Consider the following 12,385-nt stretch of genomic DNA (forward strand, 5'->3'; position numbering starts at 1 on the left):
AAAAAAAAAAAAAGATAAATTGTAACACCCAGCTGAATTGAATCAGCAAAGTGCTGGGTGTGGAAGGGCCACTTGAGGATTGTTGCCAACAGTATAAAATGAGAACTGAGGGGAAGATGGTGTGCTGTTGATTCTCCTGGAGAAGCTCGTCACCCTGGCTTACTATGTGAATTTGGCAGTTATCATTGGAGGAACTTGGGACCTCATTGTCACTGAGGATGGCTGTGTCTCTTTTTCGGGGAGCTCTGGTTCTTATCTTGAGCATTGCTTCCTTGCTCCAGTGCAGATTCCTGAGCTTGCTGGCATGGATCCTTCACCCTGCTGGCACGGATTTTTCACCCTGCTGCCACAGACTTTCTAGCTTTCACCACTGACCTTTGGCCTCTCCTGTGCAGATCCTTGATACAGACTTGCATGAGACATTGTCTTGGGCTCTAGGCTTCCACTTGTACTTGGGGAAGACATTGCGAAAGTCTCTAGGTCTTCAGCTGGACCCATGTAGAACATTACTGTGTGATCCAGGCCCTCAATTGTGTATTTTAAGTCTCTAGTGTGTGGACAGATTGCCTGCACTCTTTTGCATTTGACTCTTTCGGTAAATATTATAAAGTAATCCTATAAATTATGTCCTGTATTAAAGCTATTCCTTGTAAACCCTGACTACAAAGGAAGCATGCTGATTGAAGTTGATACAGTAGATATTAGCTGTTTGAGAGCCTCTTTGTAGCAATTATGCCTTGAGGAAGTACCAAATTCTTATAAGGGTTTCCTTTTCAGAGGTAGTTGTAATTCTTGTTCCTTGCAGATTGAAGTGATGCAGCTCAGGAAACCATCCTGAGCAATGTCCACAAGTGGCTTCTAGATACTGGTCAGGACCTACCTACACATGGCCTGTGTGAGTCCCCAGGAAGACAAGGAGGAATGTGTACTTCTGGGTCATAGACACAAAGGCCTTTAGGTTTATGACAAGTTTCAAAGATGAGCAGCTGGTGGAAAATGTGTGTGAATGTGAACACCTTAATCATGAGTCCAAAACAATCACTATTTCTATCATGTTGTAACTTGACTGCCTAGACCTCCATAGAGAACCCTGCCTTTGTAATAGTCTTCTTCAGCTCTTCCAAATCATCACTTTATTAGGAGGACATTTGAGCTTTTTCCCACCTCCAATGAAATCTGAATATTTACAATGAAATAATATTTCTATACAGCCAACTCCTCTTTCCCAAAATTCTTGTTTCTTTTTCTTTGAGTGGATCAGTCTCATAGATTCAAAATCTGTTTTCCAACCAACATGCAAAGCATCTGTGGTCCTGGGTGAAGTTCATGTACAGCAACCCATTATACAGATTACAAGGCAAAAAGTTCCTGGTGCCTCCTGGTATCCAGTGTTTCCCAAGTCGGTACACCTTTTGAAGGGCGAGGGGACTAGAAAGGGTGTGGGGGAACAGAACTCCCATAGGTACTTATTGCCTTTTGTGTTTAATTTTAATCATTGCTGGTGCTAATAAGATATATCAGCTCGCATGAGCTCATGGCACCTTGTTACCCTGAAATGCTTTTCTTGCAGCCAGTTGTATGAAGTTTCGCTGCATTGTTTCTAGCCATAATCATCCATAACTCTTCATGCTTTTAGCATTTGTCCTCCTCAGCTGCTGAGGACAAATTCAGATAACATAAAATTAACTATTTTAAAAGTACCATATGGTGGCATTCAGTACATTTATGCTGTTGTGCAGCTATCATCTTTAGCTACACAAAATTTTATGAGGACATTTTTTAACCTAATGCATGATGTTTTTGAATAAATGACTAGAATATGTAAGAGCTTTAAGAAACAGCTTGAGCCTTATGAGGTGGTGCATGGTTGTAATTCCAGCTACTTAGAAAGCTAAAGCAGGAGGATTGCAAAGCTAGTCTGGAAAATGTAGAGACATTTGTTTCAAAATAAAGAGATGGGAATTTTGCTTAGTGTTGGAGCATTTGCCTAGCATGTACAAAATCACAGATTCAATACCCAGCTCTAGTACCCGCAAAGCCAATCTCATTAAGACTTACTTATGCTAGAGTATGCACCATGCCTTGTTAATAATTAGATGAGGTCCAAAGTGAGAACATAAAAGGTATTTGGTTTACTAAAGAATGAATTTTTAAAAACCTAAAATTTTTTTTAAAAATCATTAAAATGATCAAATTGGGAATACTTACTGTTCAGAGGAATTGGGTTCATTTATTTAAAAGGTCCTATCCTATGAATTAGCTGATTTTCTAGTGACACAGAGAGGATCACATATGATGCAAAGTAGCTTATATTCAAGTCCCCCAAAATATTGTCACCATCTTTCTCATGTAAAATCTGTCATCTTAATTTTCCATTTTCTGAAATGATCCGTCCAATCACCATTATTCTTCTCCTTTTTCTATCTTATTCTTTATTTGGTAGGTGTCTCTTACAGAAAGTTTCCCTTTTCTCTTTACCTCACAATTCTGGGTTGCTTATTTTTTCCTGTCTGGTGCCAAAAGCATACAGAGCTTTCTCTCTTGTACTTACCTATCTATATTCTAGTCACCTGTTCTTAACCATCTGGCCCCTGAGACCACCAGTATGTCCCAGAACAATTATAGCCCAAGTGACAAATGTATTACTATCATGTTGAAATTGTATATACCATACATCTTGGTATGCTTCCAAGAATGTGAGGCCATTAGGCAGTCACATATGAGTCAGAGTGAAAAAATATTGGAATCATTCAATCAGAATATAAGCAATTTAGCCTTCTTTCTCTTTTCCCCCATATTAGTACAGTGTTTGACTTAACCACTCAATGCGTATACAAACACCAAAATGAGTAATTTAGATTTTTACTATCTGAAAATTTTTACTATACACATTACAGAATTTTGAGTCTTAGAGGAGGGTGATAGAATTGTGGTGCAATAAAACTGTTACTAGATTTAGCTTGTATGAAGCCCTGCGTTGAGTCCCCAACATCAAAATGAAATAAAATAAAAAATGTGTGTCTTCCAGAAGGGACATGAGGTTGAGAATTCAAAGATAGAGGCATAAAATGACAATGAAAGGAGAAAGTAAAATAAGGGTGGGAAAAATTAGAGTCGAATATAAAGTTCTGGTCAACTCTAATTCCTGCACATTTTCTAAGATCAGGCCCAAATACAGTGCTGAGCTTAGTTGCAGGCAGCTCAAAAAGGGAAAACCTTTAGACTGAGCTATGGATTAATCATCTAAAGAGCTGTGTGAAGGACTATAACTGGTTTTTATTTTCCAGAAATAAAAGTAGCCTAATTTTGCTTTTATTCTAAGAAAAATACTTTCTAAAAAAACAATCTACCTTAAACAAATTACAAAAATTCAATATAAATACCCCATTACAGATAACTGTGACCACATCCCTAATCTTCTATGTAGTTAGTCTAGAAAAGGAAACAGTTGGTCACACAAGTATACTAGCTAATTTATATTTCATGCAGTCTAAGAACTTGTTACTTTTCCTACATCCTCATCTATACCGTGTCAGTGTTACTAATTCTTCATAGACCTATTTAAAAAAAAGGATAATTATTTTTTACTATCTTTAGTACTGATATCCGATGTGACATTCTCCCATGGTTTGTAATGTCTTTGATTAGATCTGATAAGGGCTTTTTCTACACTGTTTCCTCCCACCCCCCAATACTAGAGATTAAACCCCAGGACATCATATATAATTAAACAGGTGCTCTGTACCTTAACTACAGCCTCAGCCTTCTGTTTTGTACCAGAGTCTTGCTAAATTGCCTAGGTTAGCCTTGAACAACTTGTAATACTTCTGCTTCAGCTTCCCAAGTAGCTGTGGATTACAGATATGTACCACCATGCCTCCCTAGACTTTTCTTATAGTATCCCTGAATTATGAGTAATAGTATCCTACTAGGTTTTTAATTCAATATAAACAGATTTTCTGGGGGCCAATATAATATAGTCTGATAACCAGCTTCTTATATCTAAGACTATATTTGTGGCAGAGACCACTAGATTCCTACCAAGACTTACTCTTTTTTTTTTTTCTGGACACAATTAGACTACATTTACCAGCTTCATTTGAAATTGTGTGACTGTATGTCTTAAGATTTCTCCAGTACATTGTTAAGTAGGAGTGATCTGAGTCGCTTCCTGGCCAAGCCCATAAAAATCTTCATAATGTGCTTCTCAGTAATCCTCCCTCCCTCCAGCTGAATGAAATAGCAATGCTCAGGAAAACCCTGTTTAATAAGCCTTCATCCTGGTTCTTGGGTCCTTGACTGTGTGGATAGAGTTGCATGGGATATCTAACATTCACCCAGATCTGTTCACATAAGAATTACTATATTCATTATTGTTTAAGCTACTTAGTTTTTAGAGTCTATTTGTTACTATAGTTTAGCCGAACCTAAATAATATATTTTGTAGCAAATATAACTGAACAAAAATTAAGTTATACTCAAATGCTCAGTATCATCAGGATATATTCTCTGCCCATGACATCGTTCTAAAATGGTTTTATTCGTAGTTAGCTTTTCTCCATATCACAGGATACTGATCACAGCAGTTCGAGGTCTATGTAGTTTTGGTTTTTGTGGTAAAAGGATTGGAATACTCTGGCAAACTTTGTTTACATTCTTATGTCTAGGTGGAGTGATAGTTACCCCCTAAACCCCATGAACAAAGCAAGATTACATGTAATGGAACAGTGAGTCTCTAAAGAAAGAGTTTCTGAACAATAAATAATAAATATCAGAGTACAGTGTGGTTAAGTGAAAACCTAAAAATTAATGTAGGTATGAAACATGGGTGCCCTGGATGAAGGTATGGTATAAATATAAAATAAAAGGAATAAATTGGAGGAACGTTGGGAGAAAATATGTCTTGTTTGAAAGTTTATGTTGTTGGGGGGAGAAAAACAATAGGAAAACAGTCAAATGAACTTTTTTTAAATTAAAAAAAAATCAAGTTGTGGTAAATAACATAAAATTTGCCATGTGAACCAAATAATTTCAAGAATGCTATAGTAGTAAGTATATTTACATTTTTTTAAAATGGTGTCTTTTTCAGTTAGGAAATAGTAAAATAATAGTACTGTCAAAAGATTGGAGAGATTTGAAAGAGAAGGCAGTTGAAGCCTAGTAAGAGCACGTGTCTTAACCACTGATTACACAAGCCAGACCATAAATTTCTTTTCAGCCTATGAAATAGTTCTGAGCAGGTGACATGTGAGGCAGTAAGAGCTAACAGCGGGAAAGCTTTACAGCTAGGTATTCAATACCAGCATTTGTCACAGACAAATCTGATTAGACTATGTAATCAGTGTCACCAAATTGGGTCTGTCTAGTTAGATGAGAATACTTACGGTTATGGGATATTTGGGAATGTGACATTTTTCTCCTACCTATAAGAATCAGACTGACACCAGGATTTCAAAAGCAGTTTCTACCTCTTATCAATTGATTGTTATCAGCAACAAAAATGACTTTGTATTGACCAGTTGGCTTGACATATCTTAAATATTTCCCTTGCTTCAATGCAAAATAGTCACAGATGGAAACTTAAAAGGCCTTACCATAAAGACAGAACAACTTGAACGCCTGGTTGCTAACAGCAACATAACAATAAAATACGGGAACTCTGTGTTACAAAAGTGTAAAGACATCTAGGGAGAGCACTGATTTAAACAAGTTCATACTGGAGTGCCTCGAGTGGGTACAGTTACAGAAATAATCCCAGAAGTGTTCATCATAAAGATAAATGTTGAAATAATGGAAACTGATCCCTATCGTATCTTTGGTAAAACTTTTAAGGAATCGCTGCAAAATGGCAGGAAGCTCAAACTACTGTCAACAAATATTTGAGTGTTCTGCTCTTTGTATTTTAAGATCCGAATTCCACGGGACAAATTAAATGTGCAACTCTGTAGCAAGACAAAATGTTTGCAATATTTCTGTGTTTTAGTATTATTTCTTTTTACCTTGGATACTAGGCCCAAAGACCCACTGTTTTTATATGTTTTAATAGTATAGCAAGTTTCTAATCTACAAATTAGTTGCATTCCAAAAGTTGCATATAGGCAACTTATTTAAATTCAACACATTTTACCATACAAATTACGTTATGTTGTAGTTCAGAATAATTCACAAAGCCCATTTAGTGTATAATTTATTTGAATAGCACATTCACAAAATGTATTGATTAACAATGAAAGTAGAAATGCAATAACTGTCTCCATTTTTAAAAGAAGAAAAATATATATGAGAAAAAAATTTTTCAACTGGGATTGATTCAGTTAAAATCAAAAGCAGAAGCAAGAGAGATTTCAAATTATGCATTATTTTTTTCTGACAGCTAAACGAGCAGATGCTCAGATTTTGATTTTTCTAGTTCTTTTGCTAGCTAACACACACTGCTCTTGCCCCAGAACAGAAAGTTGTTCTATAGTGCAAAGCGGGAAGATGTGGAAAGTATACACAAAATGATTTTAAAATGAATTTGAAAAAAAAAGCAGAAAAAGAAAGGAAGCACTACTAACCTGATTACTTAGAGATTTTTTTTGTAGCAAAGAGAGGGATTATATCAACATACTTCTTTAATGTCCATATGAAAATTAAAAACACACTTTTCCTTGCCCCTAAAATGTTCACTGAGTGTCATCTCCCTCAATTATAAAAATGAAGATTGTTGTGGGAATTAAAGAAAATAAAAACAGCACCTGTTATAACAATATACATAATTATTGCTCAAATGTAATCCTGCTCATCCCTTAAATGTATCACATAAACATTAATAATCCACATTCACATAAAATTATGATATGTTGCTAAATTAGACTGAATTGCATATCTGAAGCTGAAAGCTTACGAAGAAGTAGCAAAGGTAGGAAAAATTATTAAGCTTAATTATTAATTAAAAATAAAGAATTTTTAATTTTTGAAATGTATACAGCTTTATGGGGTACATTATGGTAATTCAATACATATATATGATGTGTTTTAATCAAGTCAAGATTTTCCAGTTTTTGTGTTTGGGAAATTTTGTGCATTTCCAGTCATAATAAAGAATGTTTATCTTTTGTGAGTAATAATTCTGTTTTGCATTGCCAGTACCCCTTTCCATAGAAGCAGTTGCCACTTTCAGTATGCACTTTAAGAGATTCCCCATTGTTGTAATCAGGGTTTCCAAGGGAAACAATGTAATACAGAACGCATAATTTATAAAATTATTTTATAATAGTCATCCAAAGAGTCGAACACAAAAAAAGTGCAGAAAATCTGTCCAAACAGTAAAGACCCCAAAGAATCCAGCTGAGGGCCTGGATCCCATGGCAATGTCTCTCACGAGTCCAGCTAAAGATAGAGGCCATGACAATGTCTTCCCCGAGTCCTACTGGAGGCCTAGAACCCATGACAATGACTCATGTAAATCTGTACCAATTACTTAGGAATTTATGACAGATTGCTTGATGAAGGATGGTACAGTGAAAGAAGCAAATATATGATCGTCTGTCAATCACAATATCTTGATTTTTGTTTAGGGAGCCAATATATGTTTGTGTATAGAATTTCAAATCTCAAAAATACAAAATGTCAACTCAATCAGTTATTCTCACAAGGTTGAAAGTCCTAAGAATGTGAGGAGGTGTCTTTATAGAAAGGAAGGAGATAACATTTGGGTGATACTCTGGACCAGAGAAGCCTGGCTTCAATGTTTTTTGTTTTGTTTTGTTTTGTTTTGGTCTTTTTCCTTTTTATCGGTACTGGGGATCGAACTCACAACTGCCTGCTTCCAAGGCAGGCACTTATGCCACTGAGCTAAATCCCCAGGGCCATGGCTTCAATGTTTTACTAAGTTGAAACTCTATTGAAGATATTTTAAGGAAATGAGTTTGAAAATTATTAGTATCTCAGCCTCTTACTCACTGAACCCAATTTTTGTGCTCAAAGAGTTGGCTCTCAAATACTACTATACTTCCTGTTACGCTAATAACTGTCACATTTCATTAAATGATTATGTGATTTTTCTGTATCAGAATGAATCTGTTTATTAATGATAAATAGTGCCTGGTGGTTAACTAAATTAAGTAAATTAATGAAGAGTATTCATAACTTCATGGGTTAATAAATAAATACAATTTTTTAAAAATTAAGACTAATGTACCACTAAACATGCTGTATTTTCATAAGCTGTCCATTTTTTAAAATGCTCAGATAGTGTTGTGATTCAGTAACAGTAGCTCAGAGAACAGTCCTTAACTCTTATGGTCTGTGATAAATGACCAAGATTTGATTTCTATGAAAGCTTTTGGTCTAGAAATCTATTTCTGTGGGTCTAGAAATAAATCAGCTGCCATATCTGCACATTTCAAATCCAAACTAAAGTTTGGGCTAGGCCTAAGCTTTACAGGTATCATAACTTTATAATTCCCTGGAAATTCTAATAATATTTGCTAGTTTATTAAATCTTTCATTTTTATCTCTACAGCATAAAATGTTCAACTTAGACTTTCAAAATGAAAATCTAATATTTAATTATACTGATTTATACCTCACTATGAATGTTTGCTAATTGTGAGAAGAAAAATACTCCCCTTCCTATTGGGAATGTACTAGATTGTAATTTGTATGCTTAAGTTAAGCAAGTATCATTATATAAAATGAAGATTTTCAATCATAGTGATAAATGTCCTCTTATTTTAAGATAGTCTTTTTAAAAACTAGGGTTTCTATATGTCTTAATATCTACTTAACTGGCCTAAGAAATTCATCCTCCTTCCTTTCTTTCATTTTTAATGTGAATTTAAGATGTTTTAACATACACTATAATTCATATGCATTCATTGCAGGATGACTAAGTTAATTTCTTGTGATATTTTGGTAAGTGTTCAAATTTTTCAATTATAAATATACTTTACACATTGGAGATGACTTACCTTAAGAAAGAAGTATATAGTAAGTGAATAATGTATTTTCAGAAATTGATGCCTGCACCTCAATAAAAAACCTGAAGTGGCTGCTTCTTTAGTTCTTTAAGTAAACACTTTATTATACCTATTAAATTGTCATGAATTCATGGTTTAGATTTTTCTTGATGGTTTTCTCCAGGGGAAGGAGGTAGTATACTTATAGTTCTACTTTTTCAGGGGATCAAATATTCCTTGCACTTTGGAAAATAAATATCAAATATTTTTCTTTACTTTGAAAAACATACTGTCTTCAATGTTTGATTTCCACAGTGATAAGAGAAAACTAAATGAAGTAAAATAATCATCACTTCTAGGACATCCATGCTTGACTTGTGAATATAATTAGAAAATGTTTAATTTTTTTTGTAAATCTTCCTGTATAACTACAATAGATTATACATTTATTGGTTGAGTAATAGATTTTTTGGAGTTTAAATTCTTGTTTGAGTGTAGTATTATCATGAAACTTTTTGTTTGTCTTTTTGTTTCTTTGAGACAGTCTTGCTATGTAGTTCAGGCTGGCCTTAAACTCATTATGTAGCCTAGGCTGGCCTCAGACTCATAGCAAGCCTGCTGCTTCAGCTCTCCAGTACTGGGATTACAGCTGTGCCACTACATCTGGCTATTTTGGAGCATTTTTATTAATAGTAAATAAGAAAATTTGTATGTGTAAAGTACAAACAAATTTACAATAGGTTCATCTTTTTTTCTTAAACGGTAATATTCTTCATACAAGGTTTTAGGCCTAAATTTTATAAATTTAATTTAATGGCTTTTTAAAAATTAATGGTCAGGTTTAAAGAACACCAGTATGCTATTAACTCACCACAAAACATTTGCACTGATACAATAAATGGGTACCTTGAATTCTTTGTTTTGTTTTGTTTAGTTTTTGCTGTCTTTCTGGGTATAGTTTAAGACTTTTGGGCTTTGGAATCTTGAAAGGCTAACCCATATTATATAACTTTCAGAATAACTGAACATTTTGATACAATATCTGATTTTCTACCATGAAACATGCTGGGATTCCTTCTGAGAAACCTATAACTATAGGGAATCTAGGAATAACTATAGGGAATAAGATTTTATGTAATCTTTTGAATTAGTTGACAGTTATAAAGATTAAGCTTATCTATAAGGCTTCTTTAATTATTCTTTTAAAAAAACTTTTATCTGTTAAGATGATCTTCCACAAATATATAAATATATGTAGAATAAGACAAATTATAGAATCATCACATTTTTCAAGCAGGAGTGCCCCATTTAATTATCATGGAAAAATAATAGTTTATGACAGTTATTAATAAAGTTTTTAATTGGATATCTATAATAATACCAACTTTGCAAATGCTTATTTTAAAACCTTAAATGGAAAGAGCTTATAGTTGAAGTTGGAGAAACACTTCAACTCAAATGCCAGCTTTAATACTGCTTCACTTAGCTGTGTATATTTGGGTAAGTTAATCATTCTGGGCCTCTTTTTGCTCACCTGTAAAAGAGTTTTTTATTGATGAGAGATAAACTAAACATTGCCTGGTACATAGCAGTTTCTTAATAAATAGATGCTGCATCTGAGTTTTATCAAATTATGCTTTAAATCATATGTAAAAATGATTTTCAGTGTAACAGTTCCTATTTTAGTACTCATAATTGATGTTCATTTTACTTACAATGCTTCAGTATAACCAAGTTTGAAAACGCACATCTAATATATGTGGTTGTGCTTCTGGCTTTCAATCACTCTCACTTTCTTATGTTATGCACTAATACTTCCCAGCCCCCTTTCCAATGCAGAATTCAGTCTTTTGTACTTAGAATTATCACCTCTCCACACTGCTTGCTGCCAGTGTGATAAAAGGCAAAGTCACTCAGTTAAGAGTCTTATTTTGGCCCCTTACCTTCTTCATCACCATCCCTCTAAGCCTGAAGTCCCTGTCAAACATCAAAAGCCTGAAATTTGCTTATTTACATGGGTACAGCTATCTCAGATCTATGTAACCTCTCTCAGCGCCACCTCTTTTTCCTGCCCAAAGTCACCTCCAGCTTCCCACTCATCTCACACTGCTGCACAAATGGGAAATACTGGGCTGGGAGTAGGTATGTGGTTAAAAATCCTTACCAGGGGTCACATATGCTTCTGGATCACAGCCAAAACAGGCTTCTGCCTTTGATTTGATACTGGCTGGAAGAAAATCTCTCTCCCACTGTTTTAGATATCTTCTGATTTCTGAAACACTGGAATCTAAAGATTAAGGACTACCCAAATATCTGTCCTAGCTTGTGTATAGTTAGTAGTCCTGGGCAAGTGACGCCTATGTCAGCTGTCTCATTCTTTAGGAGTATTGATGTCTCCTCATACACCTGTCAGTGATCTAACTAACTCATTTACAGTGTTGCTAAGACCCTAGGAAGATAGTATTTGTAGGTAGCATAATCTGTAATAATCCTTTTGTCTTGTTCAACTTTTTAATACTTATTTTTTAAAATGTTTTCACACTGGAGATGAACCCAAGGCCTTTCTGCTCAGCTACGTCCACAGTAATACATTTATTTATTTTGTTTGCTTATTCAATTTTGAGGCAAGATCTTGCTAAACTTCCCAGACTGAGCTCCAGCTCACCATCCGCTTGGGTCAACCTACCAGAGTGCTGAAATTATAGCCACACCCTGCTGTAAGTTTTATCTTATTGTTGTTGTGAGGTGTTGAGCCTAGGGTCTTATCTAACTTCTAAATGTGTAAGAACACCTTATATGTAGAGGAAAGGGAAATTATTTATAAATAATACCCCTTTATTAATAAATCACTCTCCACCCTTGCTGAGGAGCAAACCCAGAGCTTTGCACTAAGTATATGTTAGGCAAACACTGGACCACTGAGATACATTCCTATCCCCATTCATAATTGTTGTCAGAACCTATCTTTACTACAATGGTTACAAAATTTTAATTTTTTCAAGCCTGGGACCTGTGCTATATTTGCCATTCAACATTGTGGTAAGCAAGAGTTCTTTTCTCCTCTAACTTTCGTATCCATTTATTATTTAGCACTATGACTTTTGAATTTCTGATTTTTTTTATTTTTTAGTAGTACATATATGTCTTAGCATTTTATTTTCAAAGTCACTTTAAATTCATCATGGCTGTTGAGTTTTTTATGGAATATTTATTGATATTTATCATATTAAAACTCAAAATGAGAACTTTAAAGTATTTATTAATTTTAAAAGAACATTAATAAATTGGATACATATAAATGTAAAAAATATTTAGTTATCCCACAGTATCCATGGAAAATTTGTCTTGAGACCTTTTTCAGACACCAAAATTTGTAAATCCTCAAGTCCCTTATATAAAATGGCATTTTATTTGCATGCTACGTGCAGCATACAACATAGTTT

General features: G+C 34.5%; 1 protein-coding gene and 1 pseudogene across 4 annotated transcripts in view; one reads left to right on the top strand and one right to left on the bottom strand.

Annotated features, from left to right (window-relative positions):
- The window catches only part of LOC111754811 (WD repeat domain phosphoinositide-interacting protein 3-like), an 81,006-nt pseudogene extending 79,546 nt beyond the window's left edge, over positions 1–1,460 (bottom strand).
- Ndufaf2 (NADH:ubiquinone oxidoreductase complex assembly factor 2) overlaps positions 1–12,385 on the top strand; it is a 200,387-nt gene that overhangs the window by 85,017 nt on the left and 102,985 nt on the right. The window lies entirely within an intron of this gene.

The sequence above is a fragment of the Cavia porcellus genome, unplaced genomic scaffold, assembly GCF_034190915.1.
Source record: "Cavia porcellus strain 051 isolate PalLab524CR breed Dunkin Hartley unplaced genomic scaffold, mCavPor4.1 scaffold_11, whole genome shotgun sequence".
Taxonomy (NCBI): Eukaryota; Metazoa; Chordata; class Mammalia; order Rodentia; family Caviidae; genus Cavia; species Cavia porcellus.